Raw genomic sequence first — 15,860 nt, 5'->3', positions numbered from 1 at the left:
TAGGTGATGGCGATCACCAAGAGTAACAAGCATGAACTCTCACTTAACCACGCGAAGCCTAATGAGAAGATGGATGCACACTTGTCTACTCTTGATTCACTAATGAGGTTTCACTCTTGGATTCTCAAATCACAAACACCTCACTAGGACCTTGCTCTTCTTGGCACTCACAAACGTGTTTCTCAGCTGTTGAAATGAGCAAAAGTGACACCACACACGAGTGGAGCTTCTATTTATAAGGCAGCCTAAAAAACGAACCGTTATGAGCTTCTGCGGGATGACCGGACGCTCCGATCGTTTTGACCGGACACTCCGATCAGTTCAACCCGCGCAACAGTTTTCAAGTGATGACCGGACGCTGTCAGGGTCCGGTCAGTACTGACCGGACGCGTCCGGTCACTCTTGGATGCTTACTGTAATCGACCGGACGCTGGATACTCAGGGTCCGGTCACCACTGACCGGATGCGTCCGGTCACACTTTCTCAAGTCTGGACCCTTACTGGAGTCGACCGGACGCTGGCCTCAGCGTCCGGTCACATTGACCTTCCAGCGTCCGGTCACACCAGACTTGTTCTCCTCGGTCAAATGAACTGACCGGACCCTACGGCCAGCGTCCGGTCGCACCGGAGCCAGCGTCCGGTCAGTATTTGACCCTCCATTCACTTCCAACTCTCGATCATATGTGAATAAAGTTTGCTCCAAAGGATCTTAGGCATTCATAGGAGCTACCTAGAGCTAGTTTTAACAAGTGTGCACCACACCTAAGTCACTAGACTCAACTAGGTCAAGCTACCCGTCCATACCCCCCTTAATAGTACGGCCAAAGGAAAAACAAAGTCCTAAACTACTCTAAGTGTCTCTCCAACTCCAATCGACACTTAGAACTAGTCGTCCTTAACCTTGTCGTCAATCCTTTGAAAAACCGAAACGATTTCCATCGTAGGGGCATGACAACCTCGATTGCCCAATCGATCTCCATTACCATGACCTAACTTTATTTGCCTCTGTAAAAACACATGTTAGTCATAGTAATCTTGTATTGTCATTAATCACCGAAATCCAACTAGGGGCCTAGATGCTTTCAATCTCCCCCTTTTTGGTGATTGATGACAATACCACCTCGAGTATGTGAAAGAGTGAGGTTTTTGACGGACTTGGTTCATATAAGCTTTTGTCGATAAGAACAAAAGTGTTAGTCAAGCTTATATGACCCAAACCAACACAATGTACTCAAAGGATATTAATTACGTATGAGTACAAATAACAAAGCTCATTTGCTTCAAAGTTTAAACGCGGAAGCAAAAGCAAATGAGCATAACATAAGTGATATGACATTTAAATAAAGCAAAGTAGAAAGCACACATGTCATATATCACAATCACGTAGATAGCACTACCACATATATATAATAGTATGTATGAAAGTAAACACACGAATGCATAAGTAATAGTGTATCACACAAATAAAACTCCAAATGTATATAATAAGCTAATACTAGATAACTAGCTCCCTCTAAATGTAGCTCCCCCTGAGACTATATACTCGAACTCCCTCTCCTCCTTTGGCATCAAACACCAAAACCTAGGGGTCGTTCGGCGGGGCTACAGCGGACGAGCCGGGCACTGAAGAACGTGGGGCAAGCTGGAACTAGGCACCATCATCATCTAACCTTGAGCTCTGAACTGACTGACCCTCTATGGCAGGAAGTGTCGCTAAAGCGGTCTGGGTCTGAGCTGGGGCTGGTGCTGCCTGTGAAGCTGCTAGTATGTCTGTCATAGGATCTGACGAGGCGACAGACGAGGGGAGCCTCTGAGTAGTCACAGCGACTGGGGCTACTGTAGACGGATCGGCGGTATGCATATGAGGCGGAGTAGGCATGCCGGTCAACTTGCTGAAGGATGCTCCAAGACTCCTGGAGACTGACGTGTCAGGCACGAATAGCGAGGAAGACTGCTCTGGTGTGAAACCCGTCTGAAGTGGAGTGAACTGCGGGGCTACCACAGGTGAGGCTAACCACTAGGACACCTATACAAGAGGTGAAGCAAACTGAGCTGGAGGCTATCCCTGATCCTGAAGCCCACTGGACTGTATAGCTGGAGTCGTCATGGTGGAAGCAGGCTGAGCAAGCTGAGGCGAAGTCTATAGCTGTGGGGCCCCAAGAGCTGTCACTACGTGCTGCATGAAACCCATAAGCTGCTGCTGCAAGAGTATCTGCTGCTGATGCATCTGCTGCTGCTGCTGCTGCATGGCCTGCTGCTACCTCTAGAACTCGTCCTATCGAGTCTGAAACTGGGCAAAAGTAGCAGCTGTCTCCTGTGCCTATCTATCCTGGGTCTGCTGCATCCGCTCAAGAATAGCAATGAGAGCAGGGTCTGTCTGCAGAGCAGGTGGAGCAGAATTAGAGCTACCGGCCTCTGCATCGTGTCTGCGTGGAGGCATCTGAGGAATAGGCAGATAGTCATCGTCAAAGCTGTCACTATACTCGCTCACCTCCTGCTGTGCCTCTAGCTCCTCCTCCTCAGTGGCTGCAATCCCTCTAATGATCTCATCCTGCTAAGCTGCGGACTCTGGCACGTCGGGACGACGGCTAGGCTGTCTGGGTGCCTGAGGAGTGGTGTGTCTGATCCTCTGTGATAGGTTGTAAGCTGGGAACTCTATGGTGGCACCTGTATACTCATCCATCATACCAAGGAGCTTATCAAGCACTACTCTGCGGATGAGGAACGTGATCTAGTGAGCATAGGGAAGCTGCCTGCGACCCTTGAATCCCTCAGCTATAGTATCCTCCATCTCTGAAAGAAGGAGGTCTCAGATATCAAATACTGTCTGCTGCATCAAGGCATTAAGAAGCTAGAGCTGTAAGCGAGTCAAGCCCTCTCTATATCCCAACCTGGGAAGCAGTGTCCTCCTGATAATGGCCTCTAGCACTCTCGCTGTAGGAGTCAAGTCACTGGGGTTCCTGCTCGACCCCTCTCCAAAAGGCTCCTTGAAGCAATGTCGCACTAAATCTGTAGGAGGCACCAACCCTCCATGAGGACGCTTGGGAGGCTCCTGCTGTCCATAACAAACCTCATGCATCTTGATAGGCTGCTCTTGTAGCCTTAGTATCTCTCTGGCCCTACCACTCGTCACTCTGTAGTCTTTGCCTCTGAAAGCAAAGTGAATGAATATGTGATGTGGATCGATGAAGAGTGAAGCATAAAACTAACGAACCCAAGATGGTACATATATCCCCGTCCGTCCAATCAAATCTGTCAGTCCTAGCAAATATGATAAGTAAGGCCGAATGTGCTCTCCGACGGCTGCCACAATAGACTCTATCCGACAGACTCTCTGAGATTGAAACACTGCCCCACTGTTGAGATAAGCATTATAGAAATCCTCCTACAGTGGCGTATAGAAACCCTCAGCTGCTCTCTTATCCCTCCTCGGAGGAAACCAAACCTCAAACTCATCAAAACGCAGCTGCTGAACCTGCCTGGCTGTAGCGGCCCTCAAGTCGAGGTGTACCACTGGAGGTGGACCCTGTGGTCTAGGTGGAGGACGTGATCCCCTCTGCTGTGTTGGCGGCCTCGGCGAAACTGGTACACGGGTCCGTCTAGAGCGGCGAAGCTGGGGTGCCGGCTCTGTCTCCTCGGCCTCCTGAGTCTACTGTGCCTGCTCGCCCTCCTAAGTCTGCTGAACTGGCTCCTGCTCTGCTGACGGGCCTTCCTCAATGGCAACCCGTCGTCCTGCAAACGTGGCAGTCCCAGCTGGACTGCCGTGACGACGCTCAACCTCCTCAATCGCAGCTCTGACTGCTGGTGAAATCGGCTGATCTGCAATGACAACTCCGCTGCGGGCACCGCCTCTCTTGGCACGCTCTACGGCCTCTACAACAGCTGCTGCTCTCGCTGTCTCTGTGTCGGGGTACTTCCGCTTCTTGGATGTCACCTGCTTGGTTGACTTGCCCTTCGATCTAGCTGGCTGGCGAGGTGGGGGCCTCCGATCATCATCACCTGGGCCACCACCAACGTTCTTGGTGCGAGCCATCTGAACTGACAAGATGATGAATTGCCGCTGATGAAGATCAACTATCAAACTGCCGCTTTCGAGGCTTGGCCTCGGTCCGTACTCGCAAGCTTGGCCCCGAGTTATCTGACAACAGACACACGAAACTCAATGGCACGACACGCTACACGATAGAATAGATGGAGATACAAATAAATACAATATTTCTAATAGATGTGAAACCCTAATAGAGAAAGCAATGTAGATGCGAACTTGAATCGAATGGCTTTCTACCTGACGAACAGCGATCCGAGAAAAGATGAGATGTCACGCGGGGGATCCTTGGAACCGAGCTAGGGTTAGGGTATTCGAAGCACTACGAGGAATTGGCTGTGGATCAGTGACAATGACAAAGTTCGGGTTGCAGCGCAAAAAATGAGTAGCCTGATGAATCGGCAGAAAAGAAAGGCTTACCAAGGGTTAGGGCTAGAAGTCTCCGGCAAGAGGCAGAGCAGGGGCGCGGACAGGGCAGTGCGGCAGCGCGTAGGGTGCGGTGGCGCGCGGGGAGGTTTGGCGGCACGGCGAGCTACGGTGGCACGCGGCTGGCGAGGGGGCCGAGCGAGGTGGCGTGCGTGGCCGGGGCACAGAGCTCGGCTGCGGGCTAGGCTACGGCGGCGCGGCGTGCTGGATGGCGACGTTGGCGCGGGTGAGCAGCGGCGGCGACCTGGCGGCGGCAAGGGCCCGGGTGCGATTTGGCGGCGTGAGTTAGGTCAAGGAGAAAAAGATCAAAGGCGCTGTTATATGAGGGTCCCAAACGTGACAGAGAAGGAAATGGAAAAGAGACTTGAAGCCGCGCGAGATCCACTGACCGGATGCTCCGGTGGTAGCGACCGGACGCTACCACCCAGCGTCCGGTCGATTCCAGAGAGATCCAATTCCTCTGGAATCAGGACCGGACGCGTCCGGTGGTCCATGACCGGACGCAGGCAGGGTTCGGTCAGTACAACTTGTCCTTCCTTCGATCGATCGGACGCTGGATCCCCTCCTGACCGGACGCACAGAAGCAGCGTCCGGTCACTCCATCGGCAGCAGTTCACCTCCTGTGAACTGACCGGACGCTGGATAGCAGCGTCCGGTGCAGCGTCCGGTGCACCTTTTCCAGCAAATCTTCAAACATCCTTCGCGCTGCCTGTTCCCAATCAAGTCCCAACTTGAATAAGATCCAAATAAACAACAATTGGGACTGATGTGAGTGACCTCTCTCAAACCCTCATATTTTTCAAAATATTTTGCCTTAGGCTATAATTCTTTTTAAGAAAATAGGCAACAAGAGGGCAAATGAAACAAAACGATAAAACAATATTTATGCATATGCAATACTTGTAAGTAAATCTAGTTGCTTATCAAGTTTGATCCAAGGTTAAGCTTCTTCACACGCTTTTCGGCGGTTATCTTAACCATGTTAGACAAGCCCTATATGCATTGCTACAAATTAAACATGTTGTATATTACAATGAATGCAAGGGACAACACAAGCTCAATTTTTAGTGAAGTTACTAAAATCAAGTACATTGAGCTCATTCCGCAATCTACAAAATGTAGCCTCATCTAGCGGTTTAGTGAAGATATCTGCTAATTGATCTTCGGATCTAACACCTTCTAGTGATATATCATTTTTAGCCACATGATCTTTTAGAAAGTGATGGCGGATATCTATATGCTTGGTTCGAGAGTGTTAAACCTGATTGTTTGCAAGTTTTACCACACTTTCATTGTCGGACAAAAGAGGTACTTTCTCTAGAACTACTCCATAGTCTAGCAAAGTTTGTTTCATGTATAATATTTGTGCACAACAAGCACCCGTGGCAATGTATTCCGCTTCGGCGGTGGACAAAGCCACACTATTTTGTTTTTTGGAGGACCAAGACACAAGTGATCTACCAAGCAAGTGGCACCCTCCGGATGTGCTCTTTCTATCAACTTTGCATCCGGCGTAATCCGAATCGAAATAGCCAATTAATTCAAATAAAGCTTCTTTGGGATACCAAAGGCCAATGCTTGGTGTGTGCTTAAGATACCTAAGGATTCTTTTTAAGGCAATTAAATGAGTTTCCTTAGGACTAGCTTGAAATTAGCGACGAAGCCAGTGGGGGGGCTACCCGTGCTCCAGCCCCCCCTATGGCCATGATTTACATGGAGCCCGGGCTTAGCCCGGGCTACCGCCATGAGGAGGAAGAAGAAGGCAAGGAGGGGCTGGAGGAAGAAGAAGAGGAAGTCAGCCCTGGCTTCGTCGATTCCTGGCTTCGTCGCTGCTTGAAATCTAGCACACATACACACACTAAACATGATGTCGGGCCTAGATGCGGTTAAATATAACAAGCAACCAATCATAGAATGATAGAGAGTTTAATCAATCGGGTTACCTCCCTCATCTAGGTCGAGATGTCCATTGGTAGGCATTGGTGTCTTGATTGGCTTACTGAAAGTGCATTTACCCCCTATGTGGCTTTTGGTGTATTGATGACATTCAAACTAAGGACTAATGTGATCTTAATGAGATATGTTGCAGCTATTAGTCCCATGAAAGATTCAAAGAGTTGATAAAGATGAAATGGTATCCCTCAATTCTTGAAGTTGTAAAGGCGGACGAACTCAAAACTGTCTCCAAAGGTTTTAATTTTGTTTTTAAGTCTAGGATCCGCCGCACTATAAAGAGGGATGCAAGTTTAGTTGGTCTGAGGAGGATAGAGTGCTCAAGCATTTAAATAAAATCAAAAGAGAGTCACTCTAGCACTTCACGCGCACTTAGAATATTTTTCTGTAACTTTCGGTGTCGGAAGTCCCGACATAAGTCGGAACTCCCAACAGTCGGAAGTCTCGACCTAAGCCAGGAGTCCCGGCACCTGTGCTTCTGACTGCTCGCTGTCTGTGCTCGTCGGAAGTCTCGACGTTCGTCGGGAGTTCCGACACTGACCTGACCCTAGCCGGGAGTCCCAGCATCAGTGGTGCTGTTTGTTTGTTTTACTGAGCACGTCGAAAGTCCCGACGAACATCGGGAGTTCCGACCATCGGAAGTCTCGACGTTTGCCGGGAGTTCCGACACTGACTTTCACCCGTGGATTTCTGACTCATTATGAACAGTGTTTTCTGTTGTAGTCGGAACTCTCGGGATCTGCGTCGGGACTTTCGACGTAGATCTGAACGGTTGGATTTTCTCTTGGAGTATAAATACTCCTCTCTTCACTTCTAACCGTTACGGACTCATTTTCACAGTTGACTCACTTCGTGCTGAACAGCTCCCAAGCAACAAAAGCACCCCTCTCCTTCCTCCCCTGCTCTAATCTTTGATTCCCTTAGGTTTTGAGTGAAAGGAGAGTGGATTAAGTGAGAGCATCACTTTGAAAAGCTTGAGCACTTGATTTCTTCATCAAGCCGGTTGATTTTGCGTCTATTACTCTTGGGGCTTTGCCCCTAGCTGGCTAGGCATTGCCCTAGAGCTTCCATCTTGTGGAAGAGCCTTGGGAAGTTTGTATCACCCTTTGATTTCTTAGTGGAAAGCTCAAGTGACCTTTGTGGTCGCTTTGAGAGAGGCAAAGAGGTGGAAAAGACTCCGACCTTAGTGGTCACCTCAACAACGAGGACATAGGAGCTCCTTTGTGGGGTTGCCGAACCTCAGGATAAATCCTTGTGTCCCACGTGCTTGTTGTTGTTGTGATTGCTTGAGATTACTTGAGATTACTTGTATGTGTTTGTCTCTTTGTCTCCAAAATCCCCTTTTTAGGGTTTGGTCTCGATCTACCGTTTGGAGGCTTTACGGCGTTAAGGGAGTGACCCAGCATCTTCACCAAACCACAAGGAAGTGAGGTTGTAAGATTAATTATCCGCGAAGTTAAATTTGGCACTGCTTTTCTAGTTCACGTAGGTGTCGGAACTACTGACGTTTGCGTCGGAACTTCTGACAACGTTGGGAGTTCCGACCCAAACGTCGGGACTTCCGACAGTGGCTGACAGATTTGAACTTAGCATTTGCAGTAAATTTTTAGATACGCCTATTCACCCCCCCTCTAGGCATTGTTAGATCCTTTCAATTGGTATCAGAGCAAGGTCTTCTCTTTGCGTTTCACCACGTGAGAAGAAATAATGTCGGAGACCGACAAGATGCAAGCCGTTGCCGTCGAAATGGCTAAGAAAATAGCTAAAGAGTTAATGAGTACTCAAGTCAAGCTCTTTCAAGATGAAATGAAAAAGATGCAAGATGAGATGAGCAAGTTGAAGGAAGAATTGAGCAAGAAGGTTGATGATGCAATAAGTGGCAAGAATGATATTAGTGACAAGAATGAAGCAAACAAAGATGCCGCTAGTGATATTGGAGCCGGTGAGCATGCTCATGAAAAAGGAATATATTCACACATGAGTTTTGACTATGGACAAATCATGAAAGGTTCAACACTACATACTCCGTCCGTCAATATTGGCAAGCCACCTCACTTTGATGGAACAAGATACACCGATTGGTCTTACAAGATGAAGATGCATCTAATAGCCGCAAGACTTTGTGAAGTTGTGGATGTTGGTGTGATGATTCCTACAGATGAAGATAGAGAGATAACTCCGAAAGAAGTGCACAACCTCCATCAAAATGCACAATCCGTAGCTTTGCTTGTGTCAAGCTTAGCTCCAGATGAGTTTAGAAAAGTGAATGGAATGGAAAGTGCAAAGCAAATTTAGGATACTTTGAAAGTATCATTTGAAGGAGATAAAAGTGTGAGAAAAGGCAACATAGAGTTACTTCATGGTGAATTGGAAAGATTTGTATTCTTGCAAAATGAAACAACACAATCCATGTTTGATAGGCTCATGGCATTGGTCAACCGCATAAGAGCTCTTGGTAGCAACGAATGGGATGACAACAAAGTTGCTAGAAAGATGTTGAGAACCTATAGAGCCAAGAACAATATGCTAGCGTCCGTGATCATGGAAAGGCCTGGCTATGATGAGATGACACCTCAAGAAGTTCTTTCAAAGCTCAAGCATCATGAGTGTCTAGATGAAGATGCAATCAATGCTCACAATCAAAATCCTAATGCAATGGGATTCAACAAGAGTGCCGCCCTTAAAGCAACTCAACAACATGAAGGTCAAGTTTCAAGTCAAGAAAAGAAGAAGAAAGTGAAGGATGATTCCTCAAGTGGAGAAGAAGATTCTGATGCGGAGGTTGCATTTGTGATTAGAAATCTTAGAAAGTTTATGAAGAAGAAAAGCAATCGCAAGACCTATGGTGATGGTAAGAGAAGGTTAAAAAAGAGATTTTGCTATGGATGTGGTCAAGTTGGCCACTTCATAGCCGATTGTCCTAATGAGAAAAGGAAGCACAAGCATGACAAGGATGAAGATAAGAAGAACAAAGGCAAGAAGAGAGGTGAAGCTCATCTTGGAGAAGAATGGGAGTCAAGTGATAGTAACTCAAGTGATGATGAGAAGAAGAAGAAGGGAGCCACAAACATCGCCATCCACCACTCTTCTTCACCGACCATGATCTTCCCCGACTCAACTTCATCACCAAAGCTCTTCTCCAACCTATCTTCATTACCGAGGCTCTTCTCCAACCTCATCGACAATGACTACTACACCCCAACTTGTCTCATGGCAAAAGGGGAGAAGGTATATACTACACCCGTTTCCTCTAGTGATGAGTATGATAGTTGTGATGATAACATAGAAGAAATTGAAGCAACCATGATAAAGAAATTTGGTAAAAAAGCCTTCACTAAGATAAAAATGCTAATGAAGAAACTAGAGAAGAGGGATAGATGCTTAGAGTTGCAAGGAGATATAATTACTCAAGAGAGAGAGAAAAACCTTGCACTTGAAGCATCTATTGCCGAGGAAAAGATGAAGATTGAGAAGTTAACCATTGAATTGTCTTTAGCCAATGACTCAATTGGAAAATTGACTAAGGAACATTCCTCGGTTAATGATCAAATAGCTAGCCTTAAGAATGAAAAGAGTATAGCTCAAGAAAGCCTCACAAGCTTGAAAGAAAAATATCAAAATCTTGAGCTAAACTATAGTACTCTTTGGGCTAGCACTTCAACTTCTCCTAAGGCAACCGAAGTCTCTAATGTCTCCACTAGTGATGGTTGTAAAAGATGCTATAAAATTGATGTAAATGCATATGCAACTAACCTTGTTGAGTTAGAGAAGAAAAACAAGGAGATTCATAGGTTGGAGATGATATTGAAGAATGGGTGTAAGTGTCAAGAGCAATCTAACAAGACTATATACAAGTCATCAAGGCACCCATCAATCAAGGAAGGCATTGGCTACAATAGGTATGATGGAAAAGCAAATGGAAGGAATATAATAAATGGTGTGCCTTGTGTGAAGTTCAACAAGGGCGTTGCTCTTGATGAGCTTATATGCAAGGCCAACAACAAGGTATACATTCCAAAGATCCAACCTATAAATACCAAGACAATCAAGACAAAGCAATCCGATGTCCTCAAGCCACAAGCACCACTTCCACAGTGCTATGCTAGTGACTATATATGTTGTTGGGGCAAGGATGGCAAGATTGTGGTTAAGTATGTTGGTGCCCAAAAGAGAAAGGAAATTATGAGGAGTGTTTGGGTGCCCAAGTTTTATGTGACTAACCCCTTAGGACCCAAATCTTTTTGGGTACCTAAGACAAAAGCATAATTTGTTTTTATAAAAATATTCCTCCGGTGGAATAAGTTGGGTGTTGGATAGTGGATGCACCAATCATATGACCGGAGAGAAGGACATGTTCACATCATTTCAACCAAGTCATGATCAAAGTGGAAATATTGTGTTTGGTGACAATGGAAAAGGTGAAGTACTCGGTTTGGGTAAAATTGCAATATCAAATGATAATTCCATTTCCAATGTCTTACTTGTGAATTCGTTGAGATACAATTTGTTGTCCGTTTCACAACTTTATGAGATGGGTTACAATTGTCTCTTTACGGATAAGGGTGTAGAAGTCTATAGAAGGGATGATTCCTCTATTGCATTTACGGGTCATTTGAAGGGGAAACTCTATCTAGTTGATTTCACATCAAATAGAGTAAATCCCGAGACTTGCTTAATGGCAAAATCTAGCATGGGTTGGTTATGGCATCGCCGACTTGCCCATGTTGGGATGAGAAACTTGGCCAAACTTCAAAAAAGCGAACACATCCTTGGATTAACAAATGTTTCTTTTGAGAAAGATAGGATTTGTAGCGCATGCCAAGCGGGAAAACAAGTTGGAGCTAAACATCCCGTCAAGAATGTTGTGACAACCGAAAGGCCATTGGAGTTGCTTCACATGGACATATTTGGACCCGTCGCTTATATAAGCATTGGTGGTAACAAATATGGCTTTGTAATTGTTGATGATTATTCTCGTTTCACTTGGGTATTCTTTTTGCGTGAAAAGAGTGAAGTCCAAGGAATCTTCAAGAAGTTTGCTAAAAGAGCCCAAAATGAGTTTGATGTCAAAATCAAGAGAGTTAGAAGTGACAACGGGGCGGAGTTCAAGAACACCAACATTGAAGAGTTTCTTGATGAAGAAGGAGTCAAGCATGAGTTTTCGGTTCCATACACTCCACAACAAAATGATGTTGTGGAGAGGAAGAACCGAACGCTCATAGAAGCAGCAAGAGCAATGTTGGATGAGTACAAGACCCCAACTAATTATTGGGCGGAAGCGGTCAACACGGCATGTCATGCCATCAACCGCTTATATCTTCACAAGATAAGAGAGAAGACCGCCTACGAACTTCTAACCGGTAAAAAGCCTAAGGTGCACTACTTTAGAGTTTTTGGATCCAAGTGTTTCATACTTAACAAGAAATCCAAAAGTTCTAAGTTTACACCAAAGGTTGATGAAGGTTTCATGCTTGGTTATGGTACTAATGAACATGGATATCGTGTTTTCAATAAAACCACCGGTTTGATTGAAATTGCGGTAGACGTGACTTTTGATGAAACCGACGGCTCTCAAAAAGAGCAAGTCAATGTTGAGAATGTAGGTAATGAGGAAGCCCCACATGAAGCAATCAAGAAGCTTGCTATTGGTGAAGTGAAGCCCGTTGAAGACGAAGATGAAGACCATGTTGTGCATAATGATCTTGATCCAACCATTCATCATGTTTCATCAAATGAACATGGTGAAGCCTCCGCAACAAGAAATAATCAAGATGGGAGATCAAATGAAGCACAAGGTCAATCTCATGAAGATGGTGTCAACAATGAGCGAGCTCAACCACAACTCAACAATGAAGAAAGAAGTGAAGTCAACCCTCCGCAAGCTCATGATTGTGATCTTCCAATCAATCATGACTATGATGATGATGATGATGGCCCTATCCAAAGATCAACTCAAGTGCCACATCCTAGAGTGCATCAATCCATTCAACGGGATCATCCCGTTGATAATATATTGGGGAGCATTCGACGAGGGGTAACTACATGTTCCTGTTTAGCAAGTTTTTGTGAATATTACTCGTTTGTTTCTCCTTTAGAACCTCATAGGGTGGAAGAGGCACTTGATGATCTGGATTGGATGATAGCCATGCAAGAGGAGTTGAATAACTTCACTCGGAATGAAGTCTGGTCCTTGGTGGAAAGACCCAAGCAAAATGTGATTGGAACCAAGTGGGTTTTCTGCAACAAGCAAGATGAGCATGGCGTGGTAACAAGGAACAAGGCAAGGTTGGTGGCTCAAGGATTCACTCAAATTGAAGGCTTGGATTTTGGGGAGACCTATGCACCGGTGGCTAGGCTAGAATTAATTCGCATTCTACTTGCCTATGCTGTCCATCATGATTTCAAGCTATATTAAATGGACGTGAAGAGTGCATTTCTCAATGGCCCCCTATCCAAGTTGGTATATGTAGAGCAACCACCGGGCTTTGAAGACCCCAAGTATCCAAACCACGTCTATAAGCTCGACAAGGCGCTCTATGGGCTCAAACAAGCCCCTAGAGCTTGGTATGATTGTTTAAAGGATTTCCTACTCAAACAAGGTTTTGAGATAGAAAAGGCCGATGCTACTTTGTTTACTCGCAAAGTCAATAATGATATCTTTGTTTGCCAAATATATGTCGATGACATAATATTTGGTAGTACTAATGTGGCTTTTTGTGAGGAATTTAGTAGGATTATGACAAATAGGTTCGAGATGTCCATGATGGGAGAGTTGAAGTTCTTTCTTGGATTTCAAATCAAGCAACTCAAGGATGGCACGTTCATATGTCAAACCAAGTACACCAATGACATGTTAAACAAGTTTAACTTGGATAAGGCCAAGCCCATCAAGACACCCATGCCAACCAATGGACATCTTGATCTTGATCGAGGAGGAAAGGACGTCGATCAAAAGGTATATCGCTCCATGATTGGATCACTCCTTTACCTTTGTGCATCTAGGCCCGATATTATGCTTAGTGTGTGCATGTGTGCAAGATTTTAAGCTAATCCGAAAGAATGTCATTTGATGGCCGTTAAGAGAATTTTTCGGTATTTAGTGCACACTCCTAATCTTGGCTTGTGGTATCCTAAGGGCTCCACTTTTGAGTTACTTGGCTATTTCGATTCGGATTATGCCGGTTGCAAAGTAACCCGAAAGAGTACTACCGGAACTTGCCAATTTATTGGTCGTTCCTTGGTGTTTTGGAGCTCTAAGAAGCAAAATTGTGTTGCTTTGTCCACCGCCGAAGCCGAGTATGTGGCGGCCGACGCTTGTTGTGCCCAACTACTTTGGATGAAGCAAACACTAAAGGACTTTGGTTGTGAGTTAACCAAGATTCCACTTTTGTGCGACAACGAGAGTGCCATTAAGTTGGCTAACAACCCTGTAAACCACTCTCGAACAAAGCATATAGACATTCGGCATCATTTTTTGAGAGACCACGAAGCCAAAGGAGATATCGCCATTCATCATGTGAGCACCGAAAAACAATTAGCCGATATCTTCACAAAGCCCCTAGATGAGTCAAGATTTTATGCTTTGAGGAGTGAACTAAATATCATTGATTCTCGTAACGTGGCTTGATCCCTTGCACACACACTTTTTGTTTGATTTAAGTAGGAGAAAAGAATTGTGAAAACATTGTGTGCCATTTTCAAAATCTATTTTATAATTTTCATGAGTGACTATTGTTTTGTATTGGATGAATGAAATCTAGTCACCTGTGAAAACATTAGTGTCCATCATATTTTTGCCCCACATGGTAGAGCTTGTGCAGGTTAAGATGTTTTTCTGTTTCCCTGCGTCGGAAGTCCCGACATTCGTCGGAAGTCCCGACTGCCGGGAGTCCCAGCTCACGTCGGGAGTTCCGACGTAGATCTGACAACGCCGTCTCCTTTTTAACCGGTCCGGTCCTTTCTTTTACTGCGGTTATTTCTTCCTCCTCTTGTCCTGTCGCGCCGCCCCGTCGCGTCCAGCCACCACCGCCGCTTTTCCTCGTCGGGGGCCTTGCCGGTTGCCCCGTCCCGCCCCCCCCCCCGCCCTTGTTCTACTGCCCAAGCTTTCATTTTTCCTTCGGATCGTGGTGCTCTTGCGATTGGTGTGGAGGAGAATCCTTTGGTGGTGGAGATTGTGCCTGTGGATTTGTTCGTCGACGACTGCGTCTCATTTTTCTCCATCCCTTTCCTCGATTCAAGGTACTACCATGGTGCCTTAACCCTTACTTCATGTACCTTGTGTTTTGACTCCATTCTTCCTCTTTCTCTCCTCCTCTATCTCCCTTGTTTGTGTGTGTGTTGTGATTTGAAGCCCCATGAATGAGGTGGTCAATTTGGGCGTCGGAGGTCTCGGCGGCCGTCGGAGGTTCTGACCGTCGGTACTCCCGACGTCTGGCCGGAACTCCCGGTAGTCGGAAGTCCCGACCTTGGCCAGAACTCCCGACCCTAGAATGCCCTCTCCATTCATGTTTTTTCACTTCTCGATGCTCATTCGTGTCTCCTTGTATTATTTCTTAGTTCCACTTTGTATTCTTCACAGTCATGGAAGGCAGTAGCAGTCCCTCGCGCCATCGGGAAAAGCATTCAAAGAAGACTCAAGATCGTGCCGTTGTTCCCAAGCCGCCTGGCCGCACCAAGGCGTCTTACTCGCGTGGTGGTGCTGGTGTTTCCTGTGGCCATGGTGACCAGGGGTCATCGGCTGTCGCTCCTCCTCCTGTTGCTGCCCTCCTCCTGCTCCTGCTCCTGCTCCTATTGGGGCTAAGCCGATGGTTGATGAAGAAGAGGAAGCACTAGATCATGCCGGATGCACCATTGCTGTTCCACTGCTTCGCACCCCGACTCGTGGTCCGCCAGGGACATTTCAGCTTGTTCCATTCACCGATGTGTCGCCGGTCATGAGGGAGCCCTCCATGGCTCCGAATCCGGCTGGTGGATGGATGCCTCCCCTTCTAGTGGATTATCGTCACCGAGTCAAGGACATCCGGTACAACAGAGCAAGGAACCTATATGCAGCGGATGAGAAAGATCTCCGCCTTGAGTATCATTTCTGGCACCCCTTCCATTATGATTTCTATGATTCCATTCTTTATCGAAGTTTTTGAAGAAGGAGCCACCGGTTCTTCAGATGAAGTGCATTGATGCATATTATCTTGGCAAGTACAAGGAACTCGAGCTAGAGCAGATGGTTCGAGATATACAATCAATGGGGTTGTCTTACCTGCTAGCATTTCGGAAGAATTGGAACAATGAGCTGATTTGTCAGTTTTATGCTTCTTATCATCATGAGAGAGACCAGACCGGTGCTGTGGACATTATTCACTGGACCACGGAAGGCAAGCACTATAAGGTAGACTTTGTCAATTTCTCTCGCCTTCTAGGTTTGGGTCACAGTGACTGG

This window comes from Miscanthus floridulus, chromosome 5, assembly GCF_019320115.1.
Source record: "Miscanthus floridulus cultivar M001 chromosome 5, ASM1932011v1, whole genome shotgun sequence".
Classification (NCBI taxonomy): Eukaryota; Viridiplantae; Streptophyta; class Magnoliopsida; order Poales; family Poaceae; genus Miscanthus; species Miscanthus floridulus.
Note: the sequence above shows the minus strand (reverse complement) of the source record.